This window comes from Musca domestica, unplaced genomic scaffold (genome assembly GCF_030504385.1).
Source record: "Musca domestica strain aabys unplaced genomic scaffold, Musca_domestica.polishedcontigs.V.1.1 4, whole genome shotgun sequence".
Taxonomy (NCBI): domain Eukaryota; kingdom Metazoa; phylum Arthropoda; class Insecta; order Diptera; family Muscidae; genus Musca; species Musca domestica.
In genome coordinates, this window is record NW_026712328.1 from 2,000,930 (window position 1) to 2,017,072 (window position 16,143).

General features: G+C 34.7%; 1 protein-coding gene across 4 annotated transcripts in view; it reads left to right on the forward strand.

Annotated features, from left to right (window-relative positions):
* LOC101899591 (tyrosine kinase receptor Cad96Ca) overlaps positions 1–16,143 on the forward strand; it is a 569,779-nt gene that overhangs the window by 358,427 nt on the left and 195,209 nt on the right. The gene's annotated exons all lie outside the window — the stretch shown is intronic.

Consider the following 16,143-nt stretch of genomic DNA (forward strand, 5'->3'; position numbering starts at 1 on the left):
CTCAACCATTATATATTATTTTGCCTCACAATGTCTTTTATTTCCCCTATTTTCTACACTTCCACAATTGTAGATTTGTAAGATTTATGATGAAAAATCCTCCCATGAACAACGTCACTAACAGCGAAATATCCTTTGGAATTTAATACGTATCCGATTTTCAACATGAAAATTTGCATGGGAGTATTCCTATTTCAAACTGGTCCATCAAGTTCCCTGAATGTAGCATTACAAAAATATTTTGGGGTGGACGAAATACAGTTTTAAAATCTTTTTCTCAAAACATGAAAACCAAGTTATCTTCGTGTGCACCAATAATCGAATGACAGATGCAAGTACTGTACTAAATAAGTAGGGTTTCTAGAAAGAATATCGCACAAAATTGTTGACATCGGAAGGGCATTGTGGCATTCTCAAAAACAGCAATGTGATTGTGTAAAGCAACCAAGTTCAATAAAATTTTATGACATATAAAAAAGTAATATAGATGTAAGACAACTGACATTTGAAGAGAAAATAAGTTAAGTTTTGAACCCAGGAATCTCTTCCACTTTTCCAGTCGGTCTCCCTTGAAGGTTCCACCTCCTTTGTCTGCCGACTTCAATTTCCAGCGTTTATAATTTTCTGCCACTCCAGCCTGTTTTATTCTCGATGCACCACTTCCACTAGGCATCTTCATAACAACTTGAGCTTCCTTCAGCATCTTATTATTTCAGCGAAGCATATGGCCATTCTTCTTTGTGTTCATCTCACTGATAAACAGTTCATTCTTGACTTCTGTCGTGTTCCGTTTCCACTTCTCATTGTATGAGAGCTGTCCTCTCATGTCTTCGGGTCTTGATTATTCGTCTTTCATGGTGTTTTCTGCTATTTTTGCAGCGAACTCCACGCTCTGTTTCAGCTTCTCTACGGTCCTCCCGCATGACTTCAAGCATAACCTTAACATCCTCGGAATACAGCCTCGCTGCTGCATATGCCTGACTTTCGCTGATAGCAGCGACTATGTCCCTTGCCACGCCCCTTTTTTTGTGGCGAACTTTAATGCGCTATCTATAGCATTTTCCGTCTTAAATGCACTCATTATTTTAATGATAGTACCAATCATTTGGAGAACAGTCGCTATTTAAATGAGAACAAATATATACCTTTTGTGACATCAATCATCCTAAAAATAATATAAACGCCTGCGCAAAGTTTGGAAGATGCATGTTAAATTTGGCAATCTCTATCTTAATTGCAAATTGTGAACGGAGAGGCTCACGGACATAATTTAATCGACAAAGATTTTTTCTCTTATGTGGTCCCTAACTTTTATAAAACGATGACACCTTATGTACAAAATACCTTTTACATACTTTTGAGTGCGGTTAAGAGCTGGGAAAATCTAGCAATAAACACTAAAGGTTCTAAAATTACATTTTTCGCAGCCGCCATAAAATATGACATGTGACTGACGCATACGTTAATGTGTGAGATAATAATGGTTATGACCCACACACACAGATATCGATGTGCTCAGTGGTGCACAAGAACACTTGAATGAAATGAAAAGCAGCCCTGCAGTGTCCTCCATTCAATATTAGAATAGATAAGAATAATTGAGTGGCTGCGATTAGGTTAATTTACATTAGTTGCAGTTGCAACAAGTGAAGCGGTTGTATTCTTTTGTAAATATTGTGCACTCTGTGATAACCACTGATATTGCCGATATTCATGTTTTTTTTTTTTTTTAATTTGTTCTTCACCAAAAAATTCTCAAATAAAATGTAAACATATGTCTGTCTGTAAACATATGTCTACAACCCAAATAAAAAGGCGCTTCTGTTTTGATATACGACGGTCGGTCAAAGAACTCAAGCGTATAATTTACGATACGCCATAAGATTTTAACATGGTTTAATAAAGCATCTCATTTAAATTTTATAATTTACGTTATAGTATATTTTTATATAAATTTAACAATGATGATACCTCTCAATGTGTTCTGTTTTGGTTGACAAGTTTAGTTATTCTTTTGGTATCTTATAAATATTTGATATAAATTAGATAAAAAAATGACAACTTGATAAATCGATTGTAAATTTACAAAAGCGTAAACAGAAATCTTGACAGTTTGATGCAATTCCAATCAAAATAATCATGCTGTTGTAGCTTTTGACTCTCCTTATTAATTGCATCGTGGTCTAAACAAAGTCTTGATGAAACTTTCACTCTAAAAATTTCATATAAAATTAATATTAAATTATACGACTTCTCTGAATTTATTCTTGGTGTTTATTTCTACTTACAGAATATTGCATAAACACTTTCTTTATCCACCTATAAAAAATACAACTAACAAAATTGGAACATTTGTAATAATTATTACAAATTACCAAATTGATATACGAACGTATTGTATGTCATTTGTAACTTACAGAGTACATTTAAATACAAAGTCGAATATCGACTTCATCAACTTTGAGGTCCCTAGTTTTGAATTAGGTTCCACCATGGTTGCATTTCAATAAGTGATCATATGTGTCATAGGAATTGTAACTTAAATGTCACATTGAACTTAAAACCACGTTTCATCTTTCCTTTTTCTATATCAAACAGCGGTCAAATAAAGTAACAATTGTAATTGTGGTTAAGTTTAAATTTATAGTGAATTTTTTTTTTAATTTTATTAAAAAAAAAAAATTTGTGTGCTAAAAGCAAGATAGTCATCCATACGATAGTCAAAACTCAACACATTTTTTTATTAAATACTTTCACTAAATTATCACCTTGGGTAAGAATAACTCGTATTTAATATACTTTTTGTGTTGAATTGGTCATTTAGATGTGAATATATTCTTTCTTAAAAAGAATATTGTGGTCTAAATCCAGTAAAACCTGTATGGGTCTGGCCACAATATTCCTTAGGGTAAACTCTAGATTTCTTTAAGAAGTTCTGTCCAAAAATGCTAGATAGATGGTAACATCAAAATCCGATATGGAGACATCTATCTTATAACAAAATCAACACACCAAATACGAAAAGAAAATCACATTTCAGAACCAGCGATAATGGCCAAAGAAACTATAGATAGATGGAGACATAATTGTACAACATCTAGAGACATCTAGTTCCAAAAAAATTTCAACACGCCAATTAAGAAGGAAGAACCATGTGTTAGAACCATCATACTCAAAGAAAAAAATTTCCATTATTCGCCATCAGAAATCAATACACGTAAGTGAGTACCAAAACCAAGATAGAACATTGTGAATTGATACCATAAAAATAAAAAATTGATACCATAAAAAAGAAAGACGAAAATTTAAGAAAGAAAAATTCAAATCATAACCTATAAAAGCGGGTTTATAAACAAAAGCATGTTTTAAAGAAAACGCACATTTGTACATCTAATAATACATTATATATTTCAAAAGTAAAAAAACAAAAAATATCATTGATGTAAATGTGTTAAGTATAGGAAATTTAATTATACCCTAACTAAGAGCATACTTTAGGGGAACACAAAAGCACAGTATTTCGAAACCTAAATAAAAAAAAGCAATACAAAAATTATTTTTAAAAGTCATAATTCATTCTGGTTACCATAATAAAAGCTAAAAAAATCTATTCAAATGAAAATAATATAATATTTAATAAGCATGCTTTAAATAAATAAATATCATAGAACTACTATTAATACATCCTTTTTAAACGAAGTGAAAATTTGTAACATAGAAAAATATAGTCGAGATAGTATCATAAAAATTTGAATAAAAAGTAGATACAAATAAGAAGATATTGTTGTAAAGTATTTAAGAAAAGAAAATGAAATATAAAATTATATTTTTAAATATTTGAAATTTGACAGAACAAAATGTTTTGACTCCTAATTTAAATATGGTCTGAACAGTAATTATGTGGTAGATTCATCGAAAATGGGGTATTTCTATCTAGAGAATAATATGGCATAGGAGATACCATAGGATGGCTGAAAAGTCATAAGGGGTGGGTAGCCATGGAGGGTCGTCATCTTGACCTCATTTGACATGGATATCTGTATGTATTAATTTTGTTAACTAAATTGTGGAAAATATAAGGTTTGTAAATGGTTGTTTCCGGTTTACATTTTTTATCATTTATTCTTTCCTCCATTTCCAAATATCCTTTTTGAATTGAGTTAAACTAAAATTTCGTAACACAAAATCCCGGTACAAACAAATTTTATGTGTGCAGTCGATGCGCAGAAAGAACCTACACATCTGGCGAGCTAAGCCGCAGCCAAAAGCATCTTGTACCACTGCCGTAAGTAAAAACGGTTACATATATTCGAGCCCCACGTTGGGCGCCATTTGTTTATGTCTACCTTATTCGCATCATAAAAATTTGACCTACATATCATATCTTCATAAATTCTTTTGTAATTTTTATAAATCTTACAACCGCGCTATTAAACATTTTCATTTTTCTACACTTGTTATGCGTTCCTGAACCACTAATAAATAAGCGTAGTTTTCATATAAATAACAATAATGAGACTAATCCTAACTATTTTGCAACAACAAAATAAATCCAGTTTCCCAAATAAAATACCAATACTGTTCTGTCGATAGAAATATTGGGATGTGTGATGTGAAGACAATCGGACTCTCATTTTACATTTACAAGAGTTATGTTCGTTGAAAATCTTAGCCCTTTGTGGCCAAAAACTCAACTCTAGCGCGAATTCAATTAAGAGTACAGCACGACCTAAATCTATAGCGTTCAGGGTATCTTAAGGAACTTGAAATAATTTATATTGTTTCAGCCAGATTAACAGCCTGTTTTTGAAACAATATTTTTCCAATTCGTTCGAAAATTTGTTTTTGAAGTAAAATTGATTCTCATCAGTGACTTACACACGAAAGCTTTTATTTTCCTATGTGTTTTTGGTTTGCTACAATACATAACGAAAGAAAACGACATGAGCGACATTTTTAGCACAAATTGGCTGTTTGTTCCAAAATCACTCCAAAAATTATATGTGTATAATCGGAAATTTCAAAATGCATTGTTTATGTACATTACGTTTCTACGGGCGCAGTTATAAAGTTATTCATAAAATAAATGGAATTGGTATGCATTTTTTTGAGAACTTGCTTGGATTGAAAAGAATAGCTTAACTAAAAAACTTTTGGGATGAATATAGAATTAACTATAAATCAGACATGAACACTGTGCGCAAATTTATAGAAACATGGTTGAGAGGCACCAAAAAGTTTAGTCAGAAATTATCTGTAAAATGATACCGATACCGATCGAAATATTGGAAATAAAATAATGAAACAAACTTAATTTTTTTATAATTCAACCACAAGTCAAATTAAATAAAAAAAATAATAATATTTTATTCTTTTTTTTTAATTTCATAAAATAATTTTATTTTTAATGACTTCAATGCAATATATATAATACTGTTTAGTAGAATCTTGTAGTGTTTTTTGTATCGTCTCTCCATGAAGTTCTCTCAATTGTTACGCACATTTTATACGTATATTAAACTGTTTTACAAATCGTCATTCTTATTTCTCGATTGTTCTTGAAGAATGTAGTCTTCCCACTAATATCAGTCTCAGAATCAGATCTCCTTTTTCTATATCATAGGCTTTTGACAGTGGTACAAATTAACACTTATTGTTTTTTATTCATTCAGTCGATCAGTATACACCAACATCGCCTCGCCATGAGCAAACTACCCTTATGTTGGCTTTTGTTCGTTATATCGAGTATAAATGTTTTTATAGAGTTCGTTACATAAGGTTCTCAATGTTCATTTTTCAATTGCTCGGTAAATCGGAAAACTGCTGTAATAAAAAAACTACTATATAACAACTTCAGACTGCTGTCATTTCTAAGCCACTCGTCCGACAGCTGTTAATTAATTTTTCCGATGATAGCTCATTATATTGTTTACAAGCGTACAAAAGCATTTTGGTGAGAATTTTCAAGAAAACTGTTTATTCGTGATGGAATTCAAGCGTGACAGTGTGATATGTTTATATTTGGCTGTAGCTACGGTTAGAGCACTCCAGCATTAAGTGTGAATAAATCTTAGTGACTCATACATCAGCAGAAATGGTTCGAAAAATAAAGAAGCGACTTGAACAAAACCCGTTCTCCAGCAGTTTATAACAAACAAAATGAGGTCAGCTGAAAATGTGCACCTTCGGTTGGCCACCAGAACTCTAGCGCTTGTATTAATCGACCGTGGCATCAGAATAAATGCGGAATATTATCGCAGAAATATTCTGGATGGTGTAGTAAAGCCTTGGCCACGCAAACATTTTGCCCGCAGACCTTGGACATGCCAGCAGGACTCACCATGCGCCAACCAAGAATGGTTACAAAATGAGATTCCTCGCATAACTTCCAGCGCACAGTGGCCACCAAAATCTCCGGATACCAATCCGTTGAACTATTGTATCTGGAGTATTTTGGAAAGCAAGATTAGCACTAAAAATACCAAAGTGTCGATCACCCCAAACAAGCGCTTCGCCGGGAATGGTCCAAAATACCGTAGAGCAACATTCGGGCAACTTGTGAAGGTTATATTGGCCGTTTGAAGGCCATAATTTTTGCCAAAGGTGACCACTTCGAACAAATCTAAACTTATTATAAAATTTGATGCTATTTCCGAGATTTTTTTCTTTCATTCAATAAAATTAAAAAAAAAAATTATGGCGTTTGCTTTGTTGCAGTTTTTTATCTCACCCTGTATAGTAAGCAATGTGCAGAACTAACATAATAAGATCATAATTCGCAACGAAAGCTGCGATAAATGTGTTTTAAAATAAGCCATGCTGAAAAATGCTGCGTTTCGGATTCCTCTCCTACAAAACTACAAAACCTTGTTTGTACAATATATTTATTATAGCCATCTCTGCATACAAAATATCAAAGCTTTTGCCGAACGATTTCAAAAACCTACCTTTTTATTTAGCATATACAAACCTACATACTAAAAATCAGGGCTCTACCATCTCCCGATCGCTCTATACCAGTACCATATTTAGTACTTGTTTTTTAACGTCATTTAAAATTCGTTTCACGTTCACGTAGCTCTCATTATTAAAGATTACACGACATTTGTAGTTTTCATTGCGCGAGAAAGAAATTAAATTCTTCAATGTGTTTTACAATGGATTGTACTATTCCAAATGTTTTGTATGGATCGTATAGGCTTGATCAAATGTTTTTTTTTTGTGGAAGAAGTGGTCATTTTAGCATATTTAAGTAAAAATAAGCAAAAAGCTTTAGAAGGTCAAACTTTGGATAACCCTTATCATGGGGAAATTAAACAATTGAAAAACATATTTCTAACATAATTTAACTGGTGTAGTTCATTACGCATCTTTCCCACGGGATTTTTTATACAATACCAAAATCCGGTTCGGCTCAAAATGGTTCTGATCGATTCAACAAATTGTGCCGCTAAAATTAGGATTTTGGGGGGTAATACTTACAACGTTTTAAATAATCATAAAATTAAATATAATTTTAGTATAAATAAGTTGAACATTTCTCATAGGTTACTCTACAGCGTCTAAACGGGTGTATCTTAATTTGTTGATCCGAGTTACTGTTGCTTTGGTTAAATTTGATGCCAACTTCAGGTACCGACGGGACGAAAAGCTTTATGGTTATATTGAAGAATTATAAGAAGCTGAAGTCATAATGTTATGGGAAAGATGAACACTACATTTGACAAGTGCCTGGACATTACCGCCGCTAACATCAAATACAATACCGCATTTAGATATTATTTAAAAGTTTTAGCATTCATAAACAGGAAGTTAGTTGAATTTTGGGCTCGGCCTAAGACCCTTATACTAAGTTTTCATTTACCCATCACAACTTTGGTTGTTGAAAGCTCTAAATGTAAATTATGACAATCCTCGTAGTTTGGTGAACCACCATATTAACCGTTTGCCTTGATTAAATAATTAGATCGTGAGACTGGTTCAGGGTTAAAGAAGTTACATAGGGGCATAAATAAGTGCATTTCGCTCATGTTAAACTGTGATGTACCCACATTGTAATATATCTATGTTTATATGTCTTCATAAGCATACAAAAATAGTGTTATTCTTTGGGGAACAAAGTATCAAAAATAGGCCTGCTTGCCCTCCTGGGAATATTTGACCCACATGACATTGGAGGTATTAAAAACGTCAAGCAACCAAACACGAATGCTGTCACGAACCGATCCAATTCCTCTTCGCATAGGAATTCAGCACCCAAGCACATTGAATTCCGTGTTTTGACGATTTAAGATACATTTCCTAATAGATTTGTGTGAAGTTTGGTATTTGAACTTCATAATGTGTTCTATATTGGTCAACGTGTCGGTATTCGATATTTGATATATGGACCGATATTCGGTATTTTGATAATCCTAGTCACATTTACCCACGAAATTATGTCAAATTTGGTATTTAAAACTCGCAACAAGTTAGAGATGAAAAAACTGCAACCAACTTCAGACTGCTGTCATTTCTTAGCCAATCGTCCGACAGCTGTTAAAGTTATAAGAGTGACAGCTCATTATATTGTTTACAAGCGTGCAAAAGCATTTCGGTGAGAATTTTCCAAAAAAAAGTTATTTGTGATGGAATTCAAGCGTGATTTCTTTATATTTGGCTGGAAAACCACAAGTGGCTACCGTTAGAGCACTCCAGCATTTAAATGTGAAAATCTTTTGTGTCTCGTACCATCGCTTGTTACGGTGGTATTGGTAGCGTAGCCCAACGTCAACGAAGTGGACGAAAGAAAAAACAGCAACATCAGCAGAAATGGTTCGAAAAGTAAAGAAGTGTCTTGATAAAATCCCGCGTCGCAGTGGCCAAAAATGGCTCGTGCTGAACATATCGTAATATTTCATTCGGCAAATATTGAAAAATTAGCTCGGGATAAAGCCATTGAAATTCCAAAAAGTGCAAGAACTTACACCGCAACAGAAAGAAAATAAACTCAGTAGAGCTAAAGAGTTGCTTCACTGCAGAAAGTGGTGAACTGCCGAATTTGGTTTTCTCTGATAAGAAAACATTCATTGTGCAGCAGTTTGTAAGAAAAAAAATGATAGTGTGTACTTGCCGAAGAGGTCAACTGAAAATGTTCACCTTCGGTTGGCCACCAGAACTCAAGCGCCGGCCATGGTGATGGCCACTTATTGTTTTTTATTCATTCAGTCGATCAGTATACACCAACATCGCCTCGCCATGAGCAAACTACCCTTATTTTGGCTTTTGTTCGTTATATCGAGTATAAATGTTTTTATAGAGTTCGTTACATAAGGTTCTCAATGTTCATTTTTCAATTGCTCGGTAAATCGGAAAACTGCTGTAATAAAAAAACCACTATATAACAACTTCAGACTGCTGTCATTTCTAAGCCACTCGTCCGACAGCTGTTAATTAATTTTTCCGGTGATAGCTCATTATATTGTTTACAAGCGTACAAAAGCATTTTGGTGAGAATTTTCAAGAAAACTGTTTATTCGTGATGGAATTCAAGCGTGACAGTGTGATATGTTTATATTTGGCTGTGGCTACGGTTAGAGCACTCCAGCATTAAGTGTGAATAAATCTTAGTGACTCATACATCAGCAGAAATGGTTCGAAAAATAAAGAAGCGACTTGAACAAAACCCGTTCTCCAGCAGTTTATAACAAACAAAATGATAGTGTTTACTTGCCAAAGAGGTCAGCTGAAAATGTGCACCTTCGGTTGGCCACCAGAACTCTAGCGCTTGTATTAATCGACCGTGGCATCAGAATAAATGCGGAATATTATCGCAGAAATATTCTGGATGGTGTAGTAAAGCCTTGGCCACGCAAACATTTTGCCCGCAGACCTTGGACATGCCAGCAGGACTCACCATGCGCCAACCAAGAATGGTTACAAAATGAGATTCCTCGCATAACTTCCAGCGCACAGTGGCCACCAAAATCTCCGGATACCAATCCGTTGAACTATTGTATCTGGAGTATTTTGGAAAGCAAGATTAGCACTAAAAAATACCAAAGTGTCGATCACCCCAAACAAGCGCTTCGCCGGGAATGGTCCAAAATACCGTAGAGCAACATTCGGGCAACTTGTGAAGGTTATATTGGCCGTTTGAAGGCCATAATTTTTGCCAAAGGTGACCACTTCGAACAAATCTAAACTTATTATAAAATTTGATGCTATTTCCGAGATTTTTTTCTTTCATTCAATAAAATTAAAAAAAAAATTATGGCGTTTGCTTTGTTGCAGTTTTTTATCTCACCCTGTATAGTAAGCAATGTGCAGAACTAACATAATAAGATCATAATTCGCAACGAAAGCTGCGATAAATGTGTTTTAAAATAAGCCATGCTGAAAAGTGCTGCGTTTCGGATTCCTCTCCTACAAAACTACAAAACCTTGTATGTACAATATATTTATTATAGCCATCTCTGCATACAAAATATCAAAGCTTTTGCCGAACGTTTTCAAAAACCTACCTTTTTATTTAGCATATACAAACCTACATACTAAAAATCAGGGCTCTACCATCTCCCGATCGCTCTATACCAGTACCATATTTAGTACTTGTTTTTTAACGTCATTTAAAATTCGTTTCACGTTCACGTAGCTCTCATTATTAAAGATTACACGACATTTGTAGTTTTAATTGCGCGAGAAAGAAATTAAATTCTTCAATGTGTTTTACAATGGATTGTACTATTCCAAATGTTTTGTATGGATCGTAAAGGCTTGATCAAATGTTTTTTTTTGTTTTGTGGAAGAAGTGGTCATTTTAGCATATTTAAGTAAAAATAAGCAAAAAGCTTTAGAAGGTCAAACTTTGGATAACCCTTATCATGGGGAAATTAAACAATTGAAAAACATATTTCTAACATAATTTAACTGGTGTAGTTCATTACGCATCTTTTCCCACGGGATTTTTTATACAATACCAAAATCCGGTTCGGCTCAAAATGGTTCTGATCGATTCAACAAATTGTGCCGCTAAAATTAGGATTTTGGGGGGTAATACTTACAACGTTTTAAATAATCATAAAATTAAATATAATTTTAGTATAAATAAGTTGAACATTTCTCATAGGTTACTCTACAGCGTCTAAACGGGTGTATCTTAATTTGTTGATCCGAGTTACTGTTGCTTTGGTTAAATTTGATGCCAACTTCAGGTACCGACGGGACGAAAAGCTTTATGGTTATATTGAAGAATTATAAGAAGCTGAAGTCATAATGTTATGGGAAAGATGAACACTACATTTGACAAGTGCCTGGACATTACCGCCGCTAACATCAAATACAATACCGCATTTAGATATTATTTAAAAGTTTTAGCATTCATAAACAGGAAGTTAGTTGAATTTTGGGCTCGGCCTAAGACCCTTATACTAAGTTTTCATTTACCCATCACAACTTTGGTTGTTGAAAGCTCTAAATGTAAATTATGACAATCCTCGTAGTTTGGTGAACCACCATATTAACCGTTTGCCTTGATTAAATAATTAGATCGTGAGACTGGTTCAGGGTTAAAGAAGTTACATAGGGGCATAAATAAGTGCATTTCGCTCATGTTAAACTGTGATGTACCCACATTGTAATATATCTATGTTTATATGTCTTCATAAGCATACAAAAATAGTGTTATTCTTTGGGGAACAAAGTATCAAAAATAGGCCTGCTTGCCCTCCTGGGAATATTTGACCCACATGACATTGGAGGTATTAAAAACGTCAAGCAACCAAACACGAATGCTGTCACGAACCGATCCAATTCCTCTTCGCATAGGAATTCAGCACCCAAGCACATTGAATTCCGTGTTTTGACGATTTAAGATACATTTCCCAATAGATTTGTGTGAAGTTTGGTATTTGTACTTCATAATGTGTTCTATATTGGTCAACGTGTCGGTATTCGATATTTGATATATGGACCGATATTCGGTATTTTGATAATCCTAGTCACATTTACCCACGAAATTATGTCAAATTTGGTATTTAAAACTCGCAACAAGTTAGAGATGAAAAAACTGCAACCAACTTCAGACTGCTGTCATTTCTTAGCCAATCGTCCGACAGCTGTTAAAGTTATAAGAGTGACAGCTCATTATATTGTTTACAAGCGTGCAAAAGCATTTCGGTGAGAATTTTCCAAAAAAAAAGTTATTTGTGATGGAATTCAAGCGTGATTTCTTTATATTTGGCTGGAAAACCACAAGTGGCTACCGTTAGAGCACTCCAGCATTTAAATGTGAAAATCTTTTGTGTCTCGTACCATCTCTTGTTACGGTGGTATTGGTAGCGTAGCCCAACGTCAACGAAGTGGACGAAAGAAAAAACAGCAACATCAGCAGAAATGGTTCGAAAAGTAAAGAAGTGTCTTGATAAAATCCCGCGTCGCAGTGGCCAAAAATGGCTCGTGCTGAACATATCGTAATATTTCATTCGGCAAATATTGAAAAATTAGCTCGGGATAAAGCCATTGAAATTCCAAAAAGTGCAAGAACTTACACCGCAACAGAAAGAAAATAAACTCAGTAGAGCTAAAGAGTTGCTTCACTGCAGAAAGTGGTGAACTGCCGAATTTGGTTTTCTCTGATAAGAAAACATTCATTGTGCAGCAGTTTGTAAAGAAAAAAAATGATAGTGTGTACTTGCCGAAGAGGTCAACTGAAAATGTTCACCTTCGGTTGGCCACCAGAACTCAAGCGCCGGCCATGGTGATGGCCACTTATTGTTTTTTATTCATTCAGTCGATCAGTATACACCAACATCGCCTCGCCATGAGCAAACTACCCTTATTTTGGCTTTTGTTCGTTATATCGAGTATAAATGTTTTTATAGAGTTCGTTACATAAGGTTCTCAATGTTCATTTTTCAATTGCTCGGTAAATCGGAAAACTGCTGTAATAAAAAAACCACTATATAACAACTTCAGACTGCTGTCATTTCTAAGCCACTCGTCCGACAGCTGTTAATTAATTGTTTCGATGATAGCTCATTATATTGTTTACAAGCGTACAAAAGCATTTTGGTGAGAATTTTCAAGAAAACTGTTTATTCGTGATGGAATTCAAGCGTGACAGTGTGATATGTTTATATTTGGCTGTAGCTACGGTTAGAGCACTCCAGCATTAAGTGTGAATAAATCTTAGTGACTCATACATCAGCAGAAATGGTTCGAAAAATAAAGAAGCGACTTGAACAAAACCCGTTCTCCAGCAGTTTATAACAAACAAAATGATAGTGTTTACTTGCCAAAGAGGTCAGCTGAAAATGTGCACCTTCGGTTGGCCACCAGAACTCTAGCGCTTGTATTAATCGACCGTGGCATCAGAATAAATGCGGAATATTATCGCAGAAATATTCTGGATGGTGTAGTAAAGCCTTGGCCACGCAAACATTTTGCCCGCAGACCTTGGACATGCCAGCAGGACTCACCATGCGCCAACCAAGAATGGTTACAAAATGAGATTCCTCGCATAACTTCCAGCGCACAGTGGCCACCAAAATCTCCGGATACCAATCCGTTGAACTATTGTATCTGGAGTATTTTGGAAAGCAAGATTAGCACTAAAAAATACCAAAGTGTCGATCACCCCAAACAAGCGCTTCGCCGGGAATGGTCCAAAATACCGTAGAGCAACATTCGGGCAACTTGTGAAGGTTATATTGGCCGTTTGAAGGCCATAATTTTTGCCAAAGGTGACCACTTCGAACAAATCTAAACTTATTATAAAATTTGATGCTATTTCCGAGATTTTTTTCTTTCATTCAATAAAATTAAAAAAAAATTATGGCGTTTGCTTTGTTGCAGTTTTTTATCTCACCCTGTATAGTAAGCAATGTGCAGAACTAACATAATAAGATTATAATTCGCAACGAAAGCTGCGATAAATGTGTTTTAAAATAAGCCATGCTGAAAAATGCTGCGTTTCGGATTCCTCTCCTACAAAACTACAAAACCTTGTTTGTACAATATATTTATTATAGCCATCTCTGCATACAAAATATCAAAGCTTTTGCCGAACGTTTTCAAAAACCTACCTTTTTATTTAGCATATACAAACCTACATACTAAAAATCAGGGCTCTACCATCTCCCGATCGCTCTATACCAGTACCATATTTAGTACTTGTTTTTTAACGTCATTTAAAATTCGTTTCACGTTCACGTAGCTCTCATTATTAAAGATTACACGGCATTTGTAGTTTTCATTGCGCGAGAAAGAAATTAAATTCTTCAATGTGTTTTACAATGGATTGTACTATTCCAAATGTTTTGTATGGATCGTATAGGCTTGATCAAATGTTTTTTTTTTTTTTTGTGGAAGAAGTGGTCATTTTAGCATATTTAAGTAAAAATAAGCAAAAAGCTTTAGAAGGTCAAACTTTGGATAACCCTTATCATGGGGAAATTAAACAATTGAAAAACATATTTCTAACATAATTTAACTGGTGTAGTTCATTACGCATCTTTTCCCACGGGATTTTTTATACAATACCAAAATCCGGTTCGGCTCAAAATGGTTCTAATCGATTCAACAAATTGTGCCGCTAAAATTAGGATTTTGGGGGGTAATACTTACAACGTTTTAAATAATCATAAAATTAAATATAATTTTAGTATAAATAAGTTGAACATTTCTCATAGGTTACTCTACAGCGTCTAAACGGGTGTATCTCAATTTGTTGATCCGAATTACTGTTGCTTTGGTTAAATTTGATGCCAACTTCAGGTACCGACGGGACCAAAAGCTTTATGGTTATATTGAAGAATTATAAGAAGCTGAAGTCATAATGTTATGGGAAAGATGAACACTACATTTGACAAGTGCCTGGACATTACCGCCGCTAACATCAAATACAATACCGCATTTAGATATTATTTAAAAGTTTTAGCTTTCATAAACAGGAAGTTAGTTGAACTTTGGGCTCGGCCTAAGACCCTTATACTAAGTTTTCATTTACCCATCACAACTTTGGTTCTTGAAAGCTCTAAATGTAAATTATGACAATCCTCGTAGTTTGGTGAACCACCATATTAACCGTTTGCCTTGATTAAATAATTAGATCGTGAGACTGGTTCAGGGTTAAAGAAGTTACATAGGGGCATAAATAAGTGCATTTCGCTTCAGCACCCAAGCACATTGAATTCCGTGTTTTGACGATTTAAGATACATTTCCTAATAGATTTGTGTGAAGTTTGGTATTTGTACTTCATAATGTGTTCTATATTGGTCAACGTGTCGGTATTCGATATTTGATATATGGACCGATATTCGGTATTTTGATAATCCTAGTCACATTTACCCACGAAATTATGTCAAATTTGGTATTTAAAACTCGCAACAAGTTAGAGATGAAAAAACTGCAACCAACTTCAGACTGCTGTCATTTCTTAGCCAATCGTCCGACAGCTGTTAAAGTTATAAGAGTGACAGCTCATTATATTGTTTACAAGCGTGCAAAAGCATTTCGGTGAGAATTTTCCAAAAAAAAGTTATTTGTGATGGAATTCAAGCGTGATTTCTTTATATTTGGCTGGAAAACCACAAGTGGCTACCGTTAGAGCACTCCAGCATTTAAATGTGAAAATCTTTTGTGTCTCGTACCATCGCTTGTTACGGTGGTATTGGTAGCGTAGCCCAACGTCAACGAAGTGGACGAAAGAAAAAACAGCAACATCAGCAGAAATGGTTCGAAAAGTAAAGAAGTGTCTTGATAAAATCCCGCGTCGCAGTGGCCAAAAATGGCTCGTGCTGAACATATCGTAATATTTCATTCGGCAAATATTGAAAAATTAGCTCGGGATAAAGCCATTGAAATTCCAAAAAGTGCAAGAACTTACACCGCAACAGAAAGAAAATAAACTCAGTAGAGCTAAAGAGTTGCTTCACTGCAGAAAGTGGTGAACTGCCGAATTTGGTTTTCTCTGATAAGAAAACATTCATTGTGCAGCAGTTTGTAAAGAAAAAAAATGATAGTGTGTACTTGCCGAAGAGGTCAACTGAAAATGTTCACCTTCGGTTGGCCACCAGAACTCAAGCGCCGGCCATGGTGATGGAGTGGGCCGCCATAACAGCCAATGATCGCTCTCCGCTTGTATTAATCGACCCTGGCATCAG